The following is a 20459-nucleotide window of genomic DNA, read 5'->3' as shown; positions in this document are numbered from 1 at the left end:
GAGGGTTAGGACACCACGAGCTGCGTGGCTGCGGAAGGATCCCGGTTCGACAGGAGTGGACGCCGCTGCTGGTTCTCGCTGGCTTTTAGTTAGGGGTCCGGAGAAGCATCTCAAGCTAGTTCCACTACTCCTTCCGGACGTTCATTCCCTTTTCAAAGTCAGTCGTTTTGCTGTAGTCTGCGTTCTTTAGGCTGATTATCGAGGTTAGCCTTTATTTGGTCATGGGGGGCCTCGGTACTGTATGCTGAGTCTAAAGACAGTTTCACCCGTTTTCTGATTGCTCGGTTCTGTACCAGTGCAGACATGTCAAACAGTGAATGGCTGTACCTCTATTGTATCCGTGCTCAATGAATGAAATCGGTAACAAATGAATATATGTCTAGTTATACGAAAAACGAGTGGTTTATCGACTCATCTTCATTTGCAGATTTAGAGGCAGCTTCGATATTCGTTTTACAGACGGGTTTTTTTTTTTGAATATGGGTCACACACATGCCACAGCAACAAAACATCTCTAGAGATGAGGCTATAGATCACCTTTCCATCCTGCAGGTTTTCCTCCCAAAGCCTACGGCACCAACGGCGACCCCTGCTGGCCGGGAGAGCAAAAGCTTACAGCACCTGGTATTCCCAGGCAGTCTCCCATCCAAGTACTAACCAGGCCCGACGCTGCTTAGCTTCCGAGATCAGACGAGATCGGGCGTGTTCAGGGTGGTGTGGCCATAAGCGAAAGCCCCGGCGCCTGACTCGCTACTTGAAGCTGTGTGTGGCGGGGGTTCCGTGCCCCCCGAGCGGGACTGAAGGATCGTTCGTGTGCCACTCTTTGGAAAGGAGCTGCTTTCCAAATCGCATTGCGTGCCTGGATGTTGGCGAATGCGCTCCCTTGTGTTGGCTCGTCCCGCACTGGAGGAGGACAAACAATCTGCACGGAGGAGCACCAGGCAAGTCTTCACCAGACAAAAACCTCCAGTGCACAGCACTCTGGAAACATTTCGGGGCTTTCGCGTGTTTATTTCAGCACGTAAAGCGCACCGGTCCAACACGTCGGCCGGGCGCGCGGCGCCTCCGCCCTCTTGTGGCCTTGCGGCGTCAGAGCAAGAGGCTCCTTCTCGCTGCCCTTCCGCTGTGTTGCAGGACCCGGAGCGCGCACTTTGTGGGGGGCGGGGGACCGTGTTCGCGCTCTGCCCCCGGTCTCTTGCGCGAGTACTAAATCTCACGGACAGGGGGGCCTCGTCATTGATTGTTACAGGTGAGATGGGGATTAGGAGGAGACCCCGACTGATGGGTAAAGGGGAGCACTTACACCAGAGGGACACCCCCGGCATCTCTTTTTGAGAGACGCCCTGGGGTTTCCTAATGGCCAAGGAGGGTCGGGACCTCGGTTTGACCTCTGTTTGTGCAGCAGAGTGTCGCCATCAGGAGGCTGGGGCGTAAGAGAGCCACACAGCCCGCAGGGTGAGCGCTCCCTACTGGTCCCAGTCACACCTCTTGCAGGAGCAGCAGCAACCGGAGCTTTTCCGGGGTGGAATCTCCCATCCGGGTGCCGGCCAGGCTCACACCTGCTGGGCTGCCCCGGGGGTGAGCCCAGTCGAGAGTCGCAGGGCCAGATCTAGTCACCGGGGAGAAACGATACAAGTGAAGGATTGCTCGGCTCTCGGCACTTGAAAAGACCGACAAATGTCTCGTTCCCGCCGGAGCTGAATGTACCCGCATGTGTGGTGTCGTCTTCTTCCCCCGCCCCGCTGTGTTTGCTGTATTGTCTCTGAAGCCGGCCCCCCCGAGACGAGACGGGCTGTTCCTGTGCCCCAATTAACACTTTACAGGTGCCATTCCCCGGCATTGTGGCCATTGTCGGTGCTCACACGCGATAAGATAAGGCGGAGGAGAGCGGGGCATGCCCAGCGGCAGACATTCAAGGAGGGGGCAGTGCGAGGTGAGGTGAGGTGCGACACGCCGGAGCCCCGACGCAGCTAATGCGGAGCACTTGTTGGACTGGCATCGAAAGGACGTGTGCGCACGGAGCGAGCCTTCCCTGCGGCGGAGCGCGGGAACTTTCTCCCCCCCTCCCGCTGCAGGAGTTGTGTGCGCTGCAGCGGTGCCGAGAGAAAAGCACAGAAGGCAGCAGGCTCTGGAGAGCAGGTAAGAGACGGAGCCTTGTGGGCAGGCGAGCAGGCCCGTTTTTTGGAAATTGCTGAAAAGGTTTGTTCGGTGTGTGGCAGGCGCACGTCGCGAGCTTGCGTGGCGATCTGCCGGTCTGGAGTTATGCAAATGAGGCCGAATTGCATCCCGGGACATGCTGCGAATGCGCAACGGCGACTGCAGATGTGTAGGAAACGGCGCGCTCGTTTTCTCGTTTTGCCCACACTTTTGAGTGTTAGTGTGGCGTGTGAGTGTGTGAAAGAGTGGGCCCAGCAGGAGGCGGTGGCGTGCGGGGCGAGGAGGTGGCCTAGGCTGCGCGATTTGTGCTGTGGGTGCGGGCCGCTTGCAGGGGCCTGTTTAACTCATACTTACCTGGCAGGGGAGATACCTTGATCAGCCTGTAGGTGGAGTAGTTGGATTGTTTTTCTTTTGTTGGAAGCAGTGTTCGATTTGCGGTTTTTGAAATGGCAACCTTTGGATCCCGTAAGAATGCTGTACGTTTTGAGCTCTTGGATGACCTCTTCATGGATCGTATGCAGTTCAGCAGAAAAGTGTTACAGAAGGAACTTGGCTTTGAACCTCGGCACTTGGATTTCATCTTCGCTCTCCCAGGTCAGAAAGCATTTGAGGTTGTATTTGCTACCTATCCTCTGTTTGAACAATGCGTGGATGTGTTTGATGCAAAAAGAGGCAAAGTTCCTGCACTTGAGAAGATCAACTTGCAGCCTCTGACACAGAGAGAGAGGAAAACGGTGCATGTTGTTATGTTCTCGGAACTGGCAAAGACGGAGGACATTCACACCTGGCTTAACCAGTACTGCACCGTCCACCATGGAACTGAGGTTAGAGATGTTGATGGTATAAAAACAGGAGCAAGGAAATTCGAGGTTCGCTTGCTACCGGACAGCGTAAATGGAGGCTTAAGGCACCTGCCCTCTACAATCCGGCTGGGCGCCTGCAATGGCTATGTGTTTTATGTGGGACAACCAAAGGTGTGTCGGCGCTGTGGTGCTGTGGGACACCTGGCATCGTCCTGCACTGTGAAATGCTGCAAGACCTGTGGCAAACAGGGACATTTAGCCTCTGACTGTTCAATGCTGCCAAAGTGCAATTTATGTGGCTCGGAAGGACACGTTTTTAAAAACTGCCCTCACGCCTACGCCAATAAACTCAAAATGAGAAAGGATGAGGCAGTGCTTGTTTCAGCCAAACCGGCCCGAAAATCCAAAGCAAACAACAAGTCAAACAAAGAACCCTTGTTGGACAAAGACTCTCAGCCTCCAGCCAGGATCAGTCCTGCTGTGGCTCCGGGGCTGGTGGAAGAGAAATCCACTACGCCCCCACAACCGCAGACTGCACCAGACAAGCACGAGGGTTTGAAAACCCCCGAGAACAGCGAGGACCCCTCCCCCACTCCTGCTCCTCAGAACGAGGGCCAGTGTGGGGCCCCCCGGTGGAGCGGGTCCAGCGAGGATACCCAGGATTCAGCGGAGCTGCTTTTCTCAGACTCTGCAAGTGCTACAGATGCCCTCCTCTCCTCCATCCAGTCCATCACGGAGGATCTGCAGCAGCTGGTGGGTGAGGGGGAAGAGGAGACTGGTGCATCGGCTGCACCCCTTTCCCCTCAGTGCTCCCAGGAGCTGGACTTGAGGAAAAGAAAAAATGACTCTGTTTTCTCCCCGAGCGAGGAGGAAGGAGAGCATGGCGATGGGGACAGCTGGAACCTCTCCACCCCTCCCTCTACCCCCTTCCTTGAAATGGACTCTGTGAACGCTTTTACTGCTGCCACCCTGATGAAGGCTCATTCAGAGGATGGCTGGCAGGAAATTGGTAAGAAGAAAAAGAAAAAGAAAAAGGTAACAGGTGAGACCGAAGAGAAATGTGTTTTGTAAAGACTGGTTCCACTTTCTTATGTAATATGGCTCTTAACATAATTTCTCTTAACACAAGAGGTATCAATGACAGAGTTAAATGCCAGTCTGTCTTTGATTACCTCCAGCAGAGAGAGGGAGATGTGTTGATGTTGCAGGAGTGTGCTTTAGCCTATCAAGAGAGGTATAAAAGTTTTGAAGATAGGTGGGATAAAGGGCCTTCTGTTTGGTCAGGGGACAATAACAACAGAGCCTCTGGCGTGGCCATTCTTTTCAAAGGATGGGCATTCAAATTGAAAAGTATTCAGAGAGTCATAGATGGCAGGTTGCTGTGTGTGGATGTGGAATGGGGGACCGTTAACCTGCGGCTAATCAATGTGTATTGCCCTACTGACGTAGGAGGAAGGGTGGAGCTACTCAAGGCACTCTCCCCCCTATTGTTATGCAGCACAGACGTGATAGTGGGAGGGGATTTTAATTGTATCTTAGAGCACACAGACAGGCAGTCTAGCTCGCCGATAAAATTGGATTCCAGCTCACTGGCCCTGCAAAACTTAGTTCAAGACTTTAAACTCTCAGACACATATAGATGTATATATCCCACAACAGCAGGATATACATGGTCAGGGAGGAATAGCAGCTCCAGAATTGACTATTGCTTTGTCTCAGAGAGAGTGAAAGTTGTTGGGGTCACTCTTCAGCCTGTCTTCTTCTCAGATCATCAGGCTTTAGGGTGTAGAGTGGAACTCCAGGGCGGGACTGTCTTTGGCCCAGGCCTCTGGAAACTCAACACAAAGCTGCTAGAGAACGAGGGGGTAGTATCCCGCTACAAGGAGAAACTATCACAGTGGCTGTCCTTGCAGTGTCTGTACGGGTCAGTAGGAGAGTGGTGGGAGGAGGTGAAGGTGAGGACAAAGGCCTTTTTCATGGCTGAGGGAAGGAAGGCTGCTGCCAGACGGAGAGGAGTGCTAGCCAGGAAACAGAGGCAGCTGCAGCGTCTCTACACGATGCTGCACAGTGGCTTCGATGTGCTCGAGGATATCGCCCTTTTAAAAAAGGACATCCGGAGCATAGCCGAAGAAAGTAGTCGAGGAGTGCTGTTAAGAAGCAGAGTGCAGTTCTTGGAAGAAAATGAGAAGTGTACTCGCTTCTTTTTCAGGAAAGTGGTAGGCTCCAAGACTGTCATGGAAAGTGTAGTTGATGAGGAGGGACGAGAGAGAACAGAGCCGAGTGCTATCCTCTCCTGCACCGAGGCCTTCTACTCAAGACTGTACAGCTCTACAGAGGTAAAGGATGAAGATATTCATTTTTTTACCTCAAAGCTAGAAAACATTTTGAGTGAAGAAGATAGGGAAGTACTTGAGAGGGATTTGACAGTAGAAGAGCTGAGACAGGCTATGGAGAGCTTACAGAAGGGGAAAACTCCGGGTGCTGACGGGCTCCCTAAAGAATTTTATTGCACCTTTTGGGATCTGCTTCAGGATCCGCTACTGCTCCTATTCGAGGAAAGCTACAAGACAGAATTGCTGCCTGACTCCTTAAGAGAAGGCACTATCTCTCTCTTGTTTAAGAAAGGAGCAAAAAATGACATAAAGAACTGGAGACCCCTCAGCCTGTTAGGCGTGGACACTAAGATCCTGTCCAAAGCCCTTTTCCTGCGCCTACAAAATGTAGTGGCCTCACTGGTAGGGAAAGAACAGACTTGTGGGATAGCAGGACGCCTGATGAGCGACAACCTGGCCTTGTTGAGGGATGTCTGTCTGTACTCTGAGGATCGCTCCCTCCCTCTGTGCATTTTAGGTGTAGACCTAGAAAAGGCCTTTGACCGCCTAAACCGGCAGTACTTAACATCGGTACTTGAGCACATGAAGTTTGGCCCCATCATGAGAAAGTGGATTAACCTGCTGTACACAGGTAGCAACAGCAGAGTCATGGTTAATGGCAATAGATCACGCACCTTTGAAGTCTGTTCAGGGGTGAGGCAGGGCTGCCCATTATCCCCCTTGTTATTCGTTTTGGCTATGGAGCCCTTAGCCTGTGCCTTGCGCCAGGATCAGGCCATTAATGGGATACCAGCGCCTGGAAGTGGGGGAGGAGAGGTAAAGACATCTCTATACATGGATGACGTCACCCTGCTCCTCTCTGACAATGCCTCAATTAGCAGAGCTCTGCAGTGCTGTGATCGGTTCTCTTTGGCTTCCTCCGCAAAAATTAACACATCTAAGAGTGAGATTTTTTATCAGAACTGGAGGGAGCCAAAAGAAGGACATGATCTCAGGCTGCAAGAGAAGAGAATTAAGGTCCTGGGGGTGTATTTTGGAGAAGAGATGGGAACAGTAAATTGGCAGAACAAATTGCCAATCTTAAACAAAAAACTGATGCAATGGAAGGACCGAGACCTCACCATGACAGGGAAGGTGCTGGTCATCAAAGCCGAGCTCTTGCCTGTCTTGAATTTTCTGGCTTCTACCTTCCCAATCCCACACCGTGTTGCGGCGGTGCTGAGGAGATTGATGTTTCAATTTCTATGGGGTGGGAAGCAGGAAAGACTCAGAAGGGAAATAATGTACAGGCCGCTACCCTCAGGGGGGAAGTCTGTCCCAGATATTGCTACGAAGCTGCTGTGCATTTTCCTGGCCTCTGTGCTGAGAGGCTTTGCAACAGCACCTGCAGCGCGTACCTGGACTTATTTTTCCAGGCTCTGGGTAGGTAGGGAGGTGTTCAGAGTGTGGGGTGTCAGACCCAAGCTGGACGTCCCACTCTCTGACACATGCCCTGCAATTTATGGGACAGTTAAAAGTTTTCTAAGATCTCACCCAATTGGCCATATTCCCCTCCGAGATGTCAGCGTCCAAAAACTGGAAGATTTCGTAGCACCCCAGAACAATAGGCAGACCCCTGTGGGCATTTTAACATCAGCCCAAACAAGGAAGGTGTGGAAACACACATCCTCTAAATTTCTGTGCAACATTCACAGAGATTTAGCCTGGAGTGTCGTCCACCAGTGCTTACCGGTACGAACTTTCTTGTACCGTAGGGGCCTCACCCCCAGCCCTCGCTGCGTTAGGGTGGGCTGCGGCGAGGAGGAGACTGTGACCCATCTCCTGTGGTCCTGCTTTTTTGCTAAGGCCTTCTGGGCCCAGTTTGAAGATTGGTTGCAGGCTCTCTCGCCCCAATTTACCCTGACCGCTGCTTTCATCATATACGGCATCTCTCCTGTCAAACTTCCCCCTGACGTGTTTGACAGGATCTGGGCCGTGGTGAACAGTGGGAAAGACGCCCTGTGGAGAGTGAGGAACATGGGGCTGTTCAAAGGCATCGAGGTCCCAGTCAAGGCAGCAGGTAGCCTGGCCCTGTTCATCACCCGAGAGAACTATTACCTCAGAGATCTGTGGAGAGAAGGGAGGGAGGAAGCAGAAAGTCTGTGGGAAATAGAGAGCATAGGTCAATATCTCAAGAAACTGTGAAAAACATTATCATGTTTAAGTAAAGAATGTGATTTGCACCAGAAAAAAAGAAAATTGTTGCTATGTAACTGTTACCGTGTCAAAATGTAATGAGATGTGATCATATATACTGTTTTAAGTATGTATATTAATGTAAAGCTTTCTGATTTGTGATTTCCTGTATTTTTTTGTGAAAAGAAAATAAAGTTCTTAAAAATCGAAATCGGTTCACCCAGGGTGAGGCTCGGCCATTGCACTCCGGCTGTGCTGACCCCTGCGAATTCCCCAAATGTGGGAATCTCGACTGCATAATTTCTGGTAGTGGGGGACTGCGTTCGCGCTCTCCCCTGATGTGCTTGGTCCAAAATCAGATACGGGAGGGTTAGGACACCACGAGCTGCGTGGCTGCGGAAGGATCCCGGTTCGACAGGAGTGGACGCCGCTGCTGGTTCTCGCTGGCTTTTAGTTAGGGGTCCGGAGAAGCATCTCAAGCTAGTTCCACTACTCCTTCCGGACGTTCATTCCCTTTTCAAAGTCAGTCGTTTTGCTGTAGTCTGCGTTCTTTAGGCTGATTATCGAGGTTAGCCTTTATTTGGTCATGGGGGGCCTCGGTACTGTATGCTGAGTCTAAAGACAGTTTCACCCGTTTTCTGATTGCTCGGTTCTGTACCAGTGCAGACATGTCAAACAGTGAATGGCTGTACCTCTATTGTATCCGTGCTCAATGAATGAAATCGGTAACAAATGAATATATGTCTAGTTATACGAAAAACGAGTGGTTTATCGACTCATCTTCATTTGCAGATTTAGAGGCAGCTTCGATATTCGTTTTACAGACGGGTTTTTTTTTTTGAATATGGGTCACACACATGCCACAGCAACAAAACATCTCTAGAGATGAGGCTATAGATCACCTTTCCATCCTGCAGGTTTTCCTCCCAAAGCCTACGGCACCAACGGCGACCCCTGCTGGCCGGGAGAGCAAAAGCTTACAGCACCTGGTATTCCCAGGCAGTCTCCCATCCAAGTACTAACCAGGCCCGACGCTGCTTAGCTTCTGAGATCAGACGAGATCGGGCGTGTTCAGGGTGGTGTGGCCGTAAGCAAAAGCCCCGGCGCCTGACTCGCTACTTGAAGCTGTGTGTGGCGGGGGTTCCGTGCCCCCCGAGCGGGACTGAAGGATCGTTCGTGTGCCACTCTTTAGAAAGGAGCTGCTTTCCAAATCGCATTGCGTGCCTGGATGTTGGCGAATGCGCTCCCTTGTGTTGGCTCGTCCCGCACTGGAGGAGGACAAACAATCTGCACGGAGGAGCACCAGGCAAGTCTTCACCAGACAAAAACCTCCAGTGCACAGCACTCTGGAAACATTTCGGGGCTTTTGCGTGTTTATTTCAGCACGTAAAGCGCACCGGTCCAACACGTCGGCCGGGCGCGCGGCGCCTCCGCCCTCTTGTGGCCTTGCGGCGTCAGAGCAAGAGGCTCCTTCTCGCTGCCCTTCCGCTGTGTTGCAGGACCCGGAGCGCGCACTTTGTGGGGGGCGGGGGACCGCGTTCGCGCTCTGCCCCCGGTCTCTTGCGCGAGTACTAAATCTCACGGACAGGGGGGCCTCGTCATTGATTGTTACAGGTGAGACGGGGATTAGGAGGAGACCCCGACTGATGGGTAAAGGGGAGCACTTACACCAGAGGGACACCCCCGGCATCTCTTTTTGAGAGACGCCCTGGGGTTTCCTAATGGCCAAGGAGGGTCGGGACCTCGGTTTGACCTCTGTTTGTGCAGCAGAGTGTCGCCATCAGGAGGCTGGGGCGTAAGAGAGCCACACAGCCCGCAGGGTGAGCGCTCCCTACTGGTCCCAGTCACACCTCTTGCAGGAGCAGCAGCAACCGGAGCTTTTCCGGGGTGGAATCTCCCATCCGGGTGCCGGCCAGGCTCACACCTGCTGGGCTGCCCCGGGGGTGAGCCCAGTCGAGAGTCGCAGGGCCAGATCTAGTCACCCGGGAGAAACGATACAAGTGAAGGATTGCTCGGCTCTCGGCACTTGAAAAGACCGACAAATGTCTCGTTCCCGCCGGAGCTGAATGTACCCGCATGTGTGGTGTCGTCTTCTTCCCCCGCCCCGCTGTGTTTGCTGTATTGTCTCTGAAGCCGGCCCCCCCGAGACGAGACGGGCTGTTCCTGTGCCCCAATTAACACTTTACAGGTGCCATTCCCCGGCATTGTGGCCATTGTCGGTGCTCACACGCGATAAGATAAGGCGGAGGAGAGCGGGGCATGCCCAGCGGCAGACATTCAAGGAGGGGGCAGTGCGAGGTGAGGTGAGGTGCGACACGCCGGAGCCCCGACGCAGCTAATGCGGAGCACTTGTTGGACTGGCATCGAAAGGACGTGTGCGCACGGAGCGAGCCTTCCCTGCGGCGGAGCGCGGGAACTTTCTCCCCCCCTCCCGCTGCAGGAGTTGTGTGCGCTGCAGCGGTGCCGAGAGAAAAGCACAGAAGGCAGCAGGCTCTGGAGAGCAGGTAAGAGACGGAGCCTTGTGGGCAGGCGAGCAGGCCCGTTTTTTGGAAATTGCTGAAAAGGTTTGTTCGGTGTGTGGCAGGCGCACGTCGCGAGCTTGCGTGGCGATCTGCCGGTCTGGAGTTATGCAAATGAGGCCGAATTGCATCCCGGGACATGCTGCGAATGCGCAACGGCGACTGCAGATGTGTAGGAAACGGCGCGCTCGTTTTCTCGTTTTGCCCACACTTTTGAGTGTTAGTGTGGCGTGTGAGTGTGTGAAAGAGTGGGCCCAGCAGGAGGCGGTGGCGTGCGGGGCGAGGAGGTGGCCTAGGCTGCGCGATTTGTGCTGTGGGTGCGGGCCGCTTGCAGGGGCCTGTTTAACTCATACTTACCTGGCAGGGGAGATACCTTGATCAAGAAGGAGGTTCACCCAGGGTGAGGCTCGGCCATTGCACTCCGGCTGTGCTGACCCCTGCGAATTCCCCAAATGTGGGAATCTCGACTGCATAATTTCTGGTAGTGGGGGACTGCGTTCGCGCTCTCCCCTGATGTGCTTGGTCCAAAATCAGATACGGGAGGGTTAGGACACCACGAGCTGCGTGGCTGCGGAAGGATCCCGGTTCGACAGGAGTGGACGCCGCTGCTGGTTCTCGCTGGCTTTTAGTTAGGGGTCCGGAGAAGCATCTCAAGCTAGTTCCACTACTCCTTCCGGACGTTCATTCCCTTTTCAAAGTCAGTCGTTTTGCTGTAGTCTGCGTTCTTTAGGCTGATTATCGAGGTTAGCCTTTATTTGGTCATGGGGGGCCTCGGTACTGTATGCTGAGTCTAAAGACAGTTTCACCCGTTTTCTGATTGCTCGGTTCTGTACCAGTGCAGACATGTCAAACAGTGAATGGCTGTACCTCTATTGTATCCGTGCTCAATGAATGAAATCGGTAACAAATGAATATATGTCTAGTTATACGAAAAACGAGTGGTTTATCGACTCATCTTCATTTGCAGATTTAGAGGCAGCTTCGATATTCGTTTTACAGACGGGTTTTTTTTTTTGAATATGGGTCACACACATGCCACAGCAACAAAACATCTCTAGAGATGAGGCTATAGATCACCTTTCCATCCTGCAGGTTTTCCTCCCAAAGCCTACGGCACCAACGGCGACCCCTGCTGGCTGGGAGAGCAAAAGCTTACAGCACCTGGTATTCCCAGGCAGTCTCCCATCCAAGTACTAACCAGGCCCGACGCTGCTTAGCTTCCGAGATCAGACGAGATCGGGCGTGTTCAGGGTGGTGTGGCCGTAAGCGAAAGCCCTGCCGCCTGACTCGCTACTTGAAGCTGTGTGTGGCGGGGGTTCCGTGCCCCCCGAGCGGGACTGAAGGATCGTTCGTGTGCCACTCTTTGGAAAGGAGCTGCTTTCCAAATCGCATTGCGTGCCTGGATGTTGGCGAATGCGCTCCCTTGTGTTGGCTCGTCCCGCACTGGAGGAGGACAAACAATCTGCACGGAGGAGCACCAGGCAAGTCTTCACCAGACAAAAACCTCCAGTGCACAGCACTCTGGAAACATTTCGGGGCTTTCGCGTGTTTATTTCAGCACGTAAAGCGCACCGGTCCAACACGTCGGCCGGGCGCGCGGCGCCTCCGCCCTCTTGTGGCCTTGCGGCGTCAGAGCAAGAGGCTCCTTCTCGCTGCCCTTCCGCTGTGTTGCAGGACCCGGAGCGCGCACTTTGTGGGGGGCGGGGGACCGCGTTCGCGCTCTGCTCCCGGTCTCTTGCGCGAGTACTAAATCTCACGGACAGGGGGGCTTCGTCATTGATTGTTACAGGTGAGACGGGGATTAGGAGGAGACCCCGACTGATGGGTAAAGGGGAGCACTTACACCAGAGGGACACCCCCGGCATCTCTTTTTGAGAGACGCCCTGGGGTTTCCTAATGGCCAAGGAGGGTCGGGACCTCGGTTTGACCTCTGTTTGTGCAGCAGAGTGTCGCCATCAGGAGGCTGGGGCGTAAGAGAGCCACACAGCCCGCAGGGTGAGCGCTCCCTACTGGTCCCAGTCACACCTCTTGCAGGAGCAGCAGCAACCGGAGCTTTTCCGGGGTGGAATCTCCCATCCGGGTGCCGGCCAGGCTCACACCTGCTGGGCTGCCCCGGGGGTGAGCCCAGTCGAGAGTCGCAGGGCCAGATCTAGTCACCGGGGAGAAACGATACAAGTGAAGGATTGCTCGGCTCTCGGCACTTGAAAAGACCGACAAATGTCTCGTTCCCGCCGGAGCTGAATGTACCCGCATGTGTGGTGTCGTCTTCTTCCCCCGCCCCGCTGTGTTTGCTGTATTGTCTCTGAAGCCGGCCCCCCCGAGACGAGACGGGCTGTTCCTGTGCCCCAATTAACACTTTACAGGTGCCATTCCCCGGCATTGTGGCCATTGTCGGTGCTCACACGCGATAAGATAAGGCGGAGGAGAGCGGGGCATGCCCAGCGGCAGACATTCAAGGAGGGGGCAGTGCGAGGTGAGGTGAGGTGCGACACGCCGGAGCCCCGACGCAGCTAATGCGGAGCACTTGTTGGACTGGCATCGAAAGGACGTGTGCGCACGGAGCGAGCCTTCCCTGCGGCGGAGCGCGGGAACTTTCTCCCCCCCTCCCGCTGCAGGAGTTGTGTGCGCTGCAGCGGTGCCGAGAGAAAAGCACAGAAGGCAGCAGGCTCTGGAGAGCAGGTAAGAGACGGAGCCTTGTGGGCAGGCGAGCAGGCCCGTTTTTTGGAAATTGCTGAAAAGGTTTGTTCGGTGTGTGGCAGGCGCACGTCGCGAGCTTGCGTGGCGATCTGCCGGTCTGGAGTTATGCAAATGAGGCCGAATTGCATCCCGGGACATGCTGCGAATGCGCAACGGCGACTGCAGATGTGTAGGAAACGGCGCGCTCGTTTTCTCGTTTTGCCCACACTTTTGAGTGTTAGTGTGGCGTGTGAGTGTGTGAAAGAGTGGGCCCAGCAGGAGGCGGTGGCGTGCGGGGCGAGGAGGTGGCCTAGGCTGCGCGATTTGTGCTGTGGGTGCGGGCCGCTTGCAGGGGCCTGTTTAACTCATACTTACCTGGCAGGGGAGATACCTTGATCAGCCTGTAGGTGGAGTAGTTGGATTGTTTTTCTTTTGTTGGAAGCAGCTTTCGATTTGCAGTTTTTGAAATGGCAACCTTTGGATCCCGTAAGAATGCTGTACGTTTTGAGCTCTTGGATGACCTCTTCATGGATCGTATGCAGTTCAGCAGAAAAGTGTTACAGAAGGAACTTGGCTTTGAACCTTGGCACTTGGATTTCATCTTCGCTCTCCCAGGTCAGAAAGCATTTGAGGTTGTATTTGCTACCTATCCTCTGTTTGAACAATGCGTGGATGTGTTTGAGGCAAAAAGAGGCAAAGTTCCTGCACTTGAGAAGATCAACTTGCAGCCTCTGACACAGAGAGAGAGGAAAACGGTGCATGTTGTTATGTTCTCGGAACTGGCAAAGACGGAGGACATTCACACCTGGCTTAACCAGTACTGCACCGTCCACCATGGAACTGAGGTTAGAGATGTTGATGGTATAAAAACAGGAGCAAGGAAATTCGAGGTTCGCTTGCTACCGGACAGCGTAAATGGAGGCTTAAGGCACCTGCCCTCTACAATCCGGCTGGGCGCCTGCAATGGCTATGTGTTTTATGTGGGACAACCAAAGGTGTGTCGGCGCTGTGGTGCTGTGGGACACCTGGCATCGTCCTGCACTGTGAAATGCTGCAAGACCTGTGGCAAACAGGGACATTTAGCCTCTGACTGTTCAATGCTGCCAAAGTGCAATTTATGTGGCTCGGAAGGACACGTTTTTAAGAACTGCCCTCACGCCTACGCCAATAAACTCAAAATGAGAAAGGATGAGGCAGTGCTTGTTTCAGCCAAACCGGCCCGAAAATCCAAAGCAAACAACAAGTCAAACAAAGAACCCTTGTTGGACAAAGACTCTCAGCCTCCAGCCAGGATCAGTCCTGCTGTGGCTCCGGGGCTGGTGGAAGAGAAATCCACTACGCCCCCACAACCGCAGACTGCACCAGACAAGCACGAGGGTTTGAAAACCCCCGAGAACAGCGAGGACCCCTCCCCCACTCCTGCTCCTCAGAACGAGGGCCAGTGTGGGGCCCCCCGGTGGAGCGGGTCCAGCGAGGATACCCAGGATTCAGCGGAGCTGCTTTTCTCAGACTCTGCAAGTGCTACAGATGCCCTCCTCTCCTCCATCCAGTCCATCACGGAGGATCTGCAGCAGCTGGTGGGTGAGGGGGAAGAGGAGACTGGTGCATCGGCTGCACCCCTTTCCCCTCAGTGCTCCCAGGAGCTGGACTTGAGGAAAAGAAAAAATGACTCTGTTTTCTCCCCGAGCGAGGAGGAAGGAGAGCATGGCGATGGGGACAGCTGGAACCTCTCCACCCCTCCCTCTACCCCCTTCCTTGAAATGGACTCTGTGAACGCTTTTACTGCTGCCACCCTGATGAAGGCTCATTCAGAGGATGGCTGGCAGGAAATTGGTAAGAAGAAAAAGAAAAAGAAAAAGGTAACAGGTGAGACCGAAGAGAAATGTGTTTTGTAAAGACTGGTTCCACTTTCTTATGTAATATGGCTCTTAACATAATTTCTCTTAACACAAGAGGTATCAATGACAGAGTTAAATGCCAGTCTGTCTTTGATTACCTCCAGCAGAGAGAGGGAGATGTGTTGATGTTGCAGGAGTGTGCTTTAGCCTATCAAGAGAGGTATAAAAGTTTTGAAGATAGGTGGGATAAAGGGCCTTCTGTTTGGTCAGGGGACAATAACAACAGAGCCTCTGGCGTGGCCATTCTTTTCAAAGGATGGGCATTCAAATTGAAAAGTATTCAGAGGGTCATAGATGGCAGGTTGCTGTGTGTGGATGTGGAATGGGGGACCGTTAACCTGCGGCTAATCAATGTGTATTGCCCTACTGACGTAGGAGGAAGGGTGGAGCTACTCAAGGCACTCTCCCCCCTATTGTTATGCAGCACAGACGTGATAGTGGGAGGGGATTTTAATTGTATCTTAGAGCACACAGACAGGCAGTCTAGCTCGCCGATAAAATTGGATTCCAGCTCACTGGCCCTGCAAAACTTAGTTCAAGACTTTAAACTCTCAGACACATATAGATGTATATATCCCACAACAGCAGGATATACATGGTCAGGGAGGAATAGCAGCTCCAGAATTGACTATTGCTTTGTCTCAGAGAGAGTGAAAGTTGTTGGGGTCACTCTTCAGCCTGTCTTCTTCTCAGATCATCAGGCTTTAGGGTGTAGAGTGGAACTCCAGGGCGGGACTGTCTTTGGCCCAGGCCTCTGGAAACTCAACACAAAGCTGCTAGAGAACGAGGGGGTAGTATCCCGCTACAAGGAGAAACTATCACAGTGGCTGTCCTTGCAGTGTCTGTACGGGTCAGTAGGAGAGTGGTGGGAGGAGGTGAAGGTGAGGACAAAGGCCTTTTTCATGGCTGAGGGAAGGAAGGCTGCTGCCAGACGGAGAGGAGTGCTAGCCAGGAAACAGAGGCAGCTGCAGCGTCTCTACACGATGCTGCACAGTGGCTTCGATGTGCTCGAGGATATCGCCCTTTTAAAAAAGGACATCCGGAGCATAGCCGAAGAAAGTAGTCGAGGAGTGCTGTTAAGAAGCAGAGTGCAGTTCTTGGAAGAAAATGAGAAGTGTACTCGCTTCTTTTTCAGGAAAGTGGTAGGCTCCAAGACTGTCATGGAAAGTGTAGTTGATGAGGAGGGACGAGAGAGAACAGAGCCGAGTGCTATCCTCTCCTGCACCGAGGCCTTCTACTCAAGACTGTACAGCTCTACAGAGGTAAAGGATGAAGATATTCATTTTTTTACCTCAAAGCTAGAAAACATTTTGAGTGAAGAAGATAGGGAAGTACTTGAGAGGGATTTGACAGTAGAAGAGCTGAGACAGGCTATGGAGAGCTTACAGAAGGGGAAAACTCCGGGTGCTGACGGGCTCCCTAAAGAATTTTATTGCACCTTTTGGGATCTGCTTCAGGATCCGCTACTGCTCCTATTCGAGGAAAGCTACAAGACAGAATTGCTGCCTGACTCCTTAAGAGAAGGCACTATCTCTCTCTTGTTTAAGAAAGGAGCAAAAAATGACATAAAGAACTGGAGACCCCTCAGCCTGTTAGGCGTGGACACTAAGATCCTGTCCAAAGCCCTTTTCCTGCGCCTACAAAATGTAGTGGCCTCACTGGTAGGGAAAGAACAGACTTGTGGGATAGCAGGACGCCTGATGAGCGACAACCTGGCCTTGTTGAGGGATGTCTGTCTGTACTCTGAGGATCGCTCCCTCCCTCTGTGCATTTTAGGTGTAGACCTAGAAAAGGCCTTTGACCGCCTAAACCGGCAGTACTTAACATCGGTACTTGAGCACATGAAGTTTGGCCCCATCATGAGAAAGTGGATTAACCTGCTGTACACAGGTAGCAACAGCAGAGTCATGGTTAATGGCAATAGATCACGCACCTTTGAAGTCTGTTCAGGGGTGAGGCAGGGCTGCCCATTATCCCCCTTGTTATTCGTTTTGGCTATGGAGCCCTTAGCCTGTGCCTTGCGCCAGGATCAGGCCATTAATGGGATACCAGTGCCTGGAAGTGGGGGAGGAGAGGTAAAGACATCTCTATACATGGATGACGTCACCCTGCTCCTCTCTGACAATGCCTCAATTAGCAGAGCTCTGCAGTGCTGTGATCGGTTCTCTTTGGCTTCCTCCGCAAAAATTAACACATCTAAGAGTGAGATTTTTTATCAGAACTGGAGGGAGCCAAAAGAAGGACATGATCTCAGGCTGCAAGAGAAGAGAATTAAGGTCCTGGGGGTGTATTTTGGAGAAGAGATGGGAACAGTAAATTGGCAGAACAAATTGCCAATCTTAAACAAAAAACTGATGCAATGGAAGGACCGAGACCTCACCATGACAGGGAAGGTGCTGGTCATCAAAGCCGAGCTCTTGCCTGTCTTGAATTTTCTGGCTTCTACCTTCCCAATCCCACACCGTGTTGCGGCGGTGCTGAGGAGATTGATGTTTCAATTTCTATGGGGTGGGAAGCAGGAAAGACTCAGAAGGGAAATAATGTACAGGCCGCTACCCTCAGGGGGGAAGTCTGTCCCAGATATTGCTACGAAGCTGCTGTGCATTTTCCTGGCCTCTGTGCTGAGAGGCTTTGCAACAGCACCTGCAGCGCGTACCTGGACTTATTTTTCCAGGCTCTGGGTAGGTAGGGAGGTGTTCAGAGTGTGGGGTGTCAGACCCAAGCTGGACGTCCCACTCTCTGACACATGCCCTGCAATTTATGGGACAGTTAAAAGTTTTCTAAGATCTCACCCAATTGGCCATATTCCCCTCCGAGATGTCAGCGTCCAAAAACTGGAAGATTTCGTAGCACCCCAGAACAATAGGCAGACCCCTGTGGGCATTTTAACATCAGCCCAAACAAGGAAGGTGTGGAAACACACATCCTCTAAATTTCTGTGCAACATTCACAGAGATTTAGCCTGGAGTGTCGTCCACCAGTGCTTACCGGTACGAACTTTCTTGTACCGTAGGGGCCTCACCCCCAGCCCTCGCTGCGTTAGGGTGGGCTGCGGCGAGGAGGAGACTGTGACCCACCTCCTGTGGTCCTGCTTTTTTGCTAAGGCCTTCTGGGCACAGTTTGAAGATTGGTTGCAGGCTCTCTCGCCCCAATTTACCCTGACCGCTGCTTTCATCATATACGGCATCTCTCCTGTCAAGCTTCCTCCTGACGTGTTTGACAGGATCTGGGCCGTGGTGAACAGTGGGAAAGACGCCCTGTGGAGAGTGAGGAACATGGGGCTGTTCAAAGGCATCGAGGTCCCAGTCAAGGCAGCAGGTAGCCTGGCCCTGTTCATCACCCGAGAGAACTATTACCTCAGAGATCTGTGGAGAGAAGGGAGGGAGGAAGCAGAAAATCTGTGGGAAATAGAGGGCATTGGACAGTATCTCAAGAAACTGTGAAAAACATTATCATGTTTAAGTAAAGAATGTGATTTGCACCAGAAAAAAAGAAATTGTTGCTATGTAACTGGTTCCGTGTCAAAATGTAATGAGATGTGATCATATATACTGTTTTAAGTATGTATATTAATGTAAAGCTTTCTGATTTGTGATTTCCTGTATTTTTTTGTGAAAAGAAAATAAAGTTCTTAAAAATCGAATCGTTCACCCAGGGTGAGGCTCGGCCATTGCACTCCGGCTGTGCTGACCCCTGCGAATTCCCCAAATGTGGGAATCTCGACTGCATAATTTCTGGTAGTGGGGGACTGCGTTCGCGCTCTCCCCTGATGTGCTTGGTCCAAAATCAGATACGGGAGGGTTAGGACACCATGAGCTGCGTGGCTGCGGAAGGATCCCGGTTCGACAGGAGTGGACGCCGCTGCTGGTTCTCGCTGGCTTTTAGTTAGGGGTCCGGAGAAGCATCTCAAGCTAGTTCCACTACTCCTTCCGGACGTTCATTCCCTTTTCAAAGTCAGTCGTTTTGCTGTAGTCTGCGTTCTTTAGGCTGATTATCGAGGTTAGCCTTTATTTGGTCATGGGGGGCCTCGGTACTGTATGCTGAGTCTAAAGACAGTTTCACCCGTTTTCTGATTGCTCGGTTCTGTACCAGTGCAGACATGTCAAACAGTGAATGGCTGTACCTCTATTGTATCCGTGCTCAATGAATGAAATCGGTAACAAATGAATATATGTCTAGTTATACGAAAAACGAGTGGTTTATCGACTCATCTTCATTTGCAGATTTAGAGGCAGCTTCGATATTCGTTTTACAGACGGGTTTTTTTTTTGAATATGGGTCACACACATGCCACAGCAACAAAACATCTCTAGAGATGAGGCTATAGATCACCTTTCCATCCTGCAGGTTTTCCTCCCAAAGCCTACGGCACCAACGGCGACCCCTGCTGGCCGGGAGAGCAAAAGCTTACAGCACCTGGTATTCCCAGGCAGTCTCCCATCCAAGTACTAACCAGGCCCGACGCTGCTTAGCTTCCGAGATCAGACGAGATCGGGCGTGTTCAGGGTGGTGTGGCCGTAAGCGAAAGCCCCGGCGCCTGACTCGCTACTTGAAGCTGTGTGTGGCGGGGGTTCCGTGCCCCCCGAGCGGGACTGAAGGATCGTTCGTGTGCCACTCTTTGGAAAGGAGCTGCTTTCCAAATCGCATTGCGTGCCTGGATGTTGGCGAATGCGCTCCCTTGTGTTGGCTCGTCCCGCACTGGAGGAGGACAAACAATCTGCACGGAGGAGCACCAGGCAAGTCTTCACCAGACAAAAACCTCCAGTGCACAGCACTCTGGAAACATTTCGGGGCTTTCGCGTGTTTATTTCAGCACGTAAAGCGCACCGGTCCAACACGTCGGCCGGGCGCGCGGCGCCTCCGCCCTCTTGTGGCCTTGCGGCGTCAGAGCAAGAGGCTCCTTCTCGCTGCCCTTCCGCTGTGTTGCAGGACCCGGAGCGCGCACTTTGTGGGGGGCGGGGGACCGCGTTCGCGCTCTGCCCCCGGTCTCTTGCGCGAGTACTAAATCTCACGGACAGGGGGGCCTCGTCATTGATTGTTACAGGTGAGACGGGGATTAGGAGGAGACCCCGACTGATGGGTAAAGGGGAGCACTAACACCAGAGGGACACCCCCGGCATCTCTTTTTGAGAGACGCCCTGGGGTTTCCTAATGGCCAAGGAGGGTCGGGACCTCGGTTTGACGCCTCCCCCGAAGGACGGCGCCTGTTTGTGCAGCAGAGTGTCGCCATCAGGAGGCTGGGGCGTAAGAGAGCCACACAGCCCGCAGGGTGAGCGCTCCCTACTGGTCCCAGTCACACCTCTTGCAGGAGCAGCAGCAACCGGAGCTTTTCCGGGGTGGAATCTCCCATCCGGGTGCCGGCCAGGCTCACACCTGCTGGGCTGCCCCGGGGGTGAGCCCAGTCGAGAGTCGCAGGGCCAGATCTAGTCACCGGGGAGAAACGATACAAGTGAAGGATTGCTCGGCTCTCGGCACTTGAAAAGACCGACAAATGTCTCGTTCCCGCCGGAGCTGAATGTACCCGCATGTGTGGTGTCGTCTTCTTCCCCCGCCCCGCTGTGTTTGCTGTATTGTCTCTGAAGCCGGCCCCCCCGAGACGAGACGGGCTGTTCCTGTGCCCCAATTAACACTTTACAGGTGCCATTCCCCGGCATTGTGGCCATTGTCGGTGCTCACACGCGATAAGATAAGGCGGAGGAGAGCGGGGCATGCCCAGCGGCAGACATTCAAGGAGGGGGCAGTGCGAGGTGAGGTGAGGTGCGACACGCCGGAGCCCCGACGCAGCTAATGCGGAGCACTTGTTGGACTGGCATCGAAAGGACGTGTGCGCACGGAGCGAGCCTTCCCTGCGGCGGAGCGCGGGAACTTTCTCCCCCCCTCCCGCTGCAGGAGTTGTGT

The 20459-nt window shown here is 53.2% G+C and overlaps 7 non-coding genes across 7 annotated transcripts; 3 read left to right on the top strand and 4 right to left on the bottom strand.

Annotated features, from left to right (window-relative positions):
• Positions 1 to 609: 609 nt before the first annotated feature.
• On the bottom strand, positions 610 to 728 carry LOC138229548 (5S ribosomal RNA). Its single transcript, XR_011185958.1, has one exon. It is a non-coding gene; the product is annotated as a 5S ribosomal RNA (ribosomal RNA).
• A 6908-nt stretch (positions 729 to 7636) lies between these two features.
• Positions 7637 to 7806, top strand: LOC138229412 (U1 spliceosomal RNA). Its single transcript, XR_011185829.1, has one exon. It is a non-coding gene; the product is annotated as a U1 spliceosomal RNA (small nuclear RNA).
• A 636-nt stretch (positions 7807 to 8442) lies between these two features.
• Positions 8443 to 8561, bottom strand: LOC138229615 (5S ribosomal RNA). Its single transcript, XR_011186025.1, has one exon. It is a non-coding gene; the product is annotated as a 5S ribosomal RNA (ribosomal RNA).
• A 1775-nt stretch (positions 8562 to 10336) lies between these two features.
• On the top strand, positions 10337 to 10500 carry LOC138229352 (U1 spliceosomal RNA). The gene has a single exon (XR_011185772.1). It is a non-coding gene; the product is annotated as a U1 spliceosomal RNA (small nuclear RNA).
• A 636-nt stretch (positions 10501 to 11136) lies between these two features.
• On the bottom strand, positions 11137 to 11255 carry LOC138229437 (5S ribosomal RNA). The gene has a single exon (XR_011185851.1). It is a non-coding gene; the product is annotated as a 5S ribosomal RNA (ribosomal RNA).
• Positions 11256 to 18162: 6907 nt separating this feature from the next.
• Positions 18163 to 18330, top strand: LOC138229408 (U1 spliceosomal RNA). The gene has a single exon (XR_011185825.1). It is a non-coding gene; the product is annotated as a U1 spliceosomal RNA (small nuclear RNA).
• Positions 18331 to 18965: 635 nt separating this feature from the next.
• On the bottom strand, positions 18966 to 19084 carry LOC138229426 (5S ribosomal RNA). Its single transcript, XR_011185843.1, has one exon. It is a non-coding gene; the product is annotated as a 5S ribosomal RNA (ribosomal RNA).
• Positions 19085 to 20459: the final 1375 nt, after the last annotated feature.

The sequence above is a fragment of the Lepisosteus oculatus genome, unplaced genomic scaffold, assembly GCF_040954835.1.
Source record: "Lepisosteus oculatus isolate fLepOcu1 unplaced genomic scaffold, fLepOcu1.hap2 HAP2_SCAFFOLD_45, whole genome shotgun sequence".
NCBI lineage: Eukaryota > Metazoa > Chordata > Actinopteri > Semionotiformes > Lepisosteidae > Lepisosteus > Lepisosteus oculatus.
This window is presented reverse-complemented; position numbering and strand designations above follow the sequence as displayed.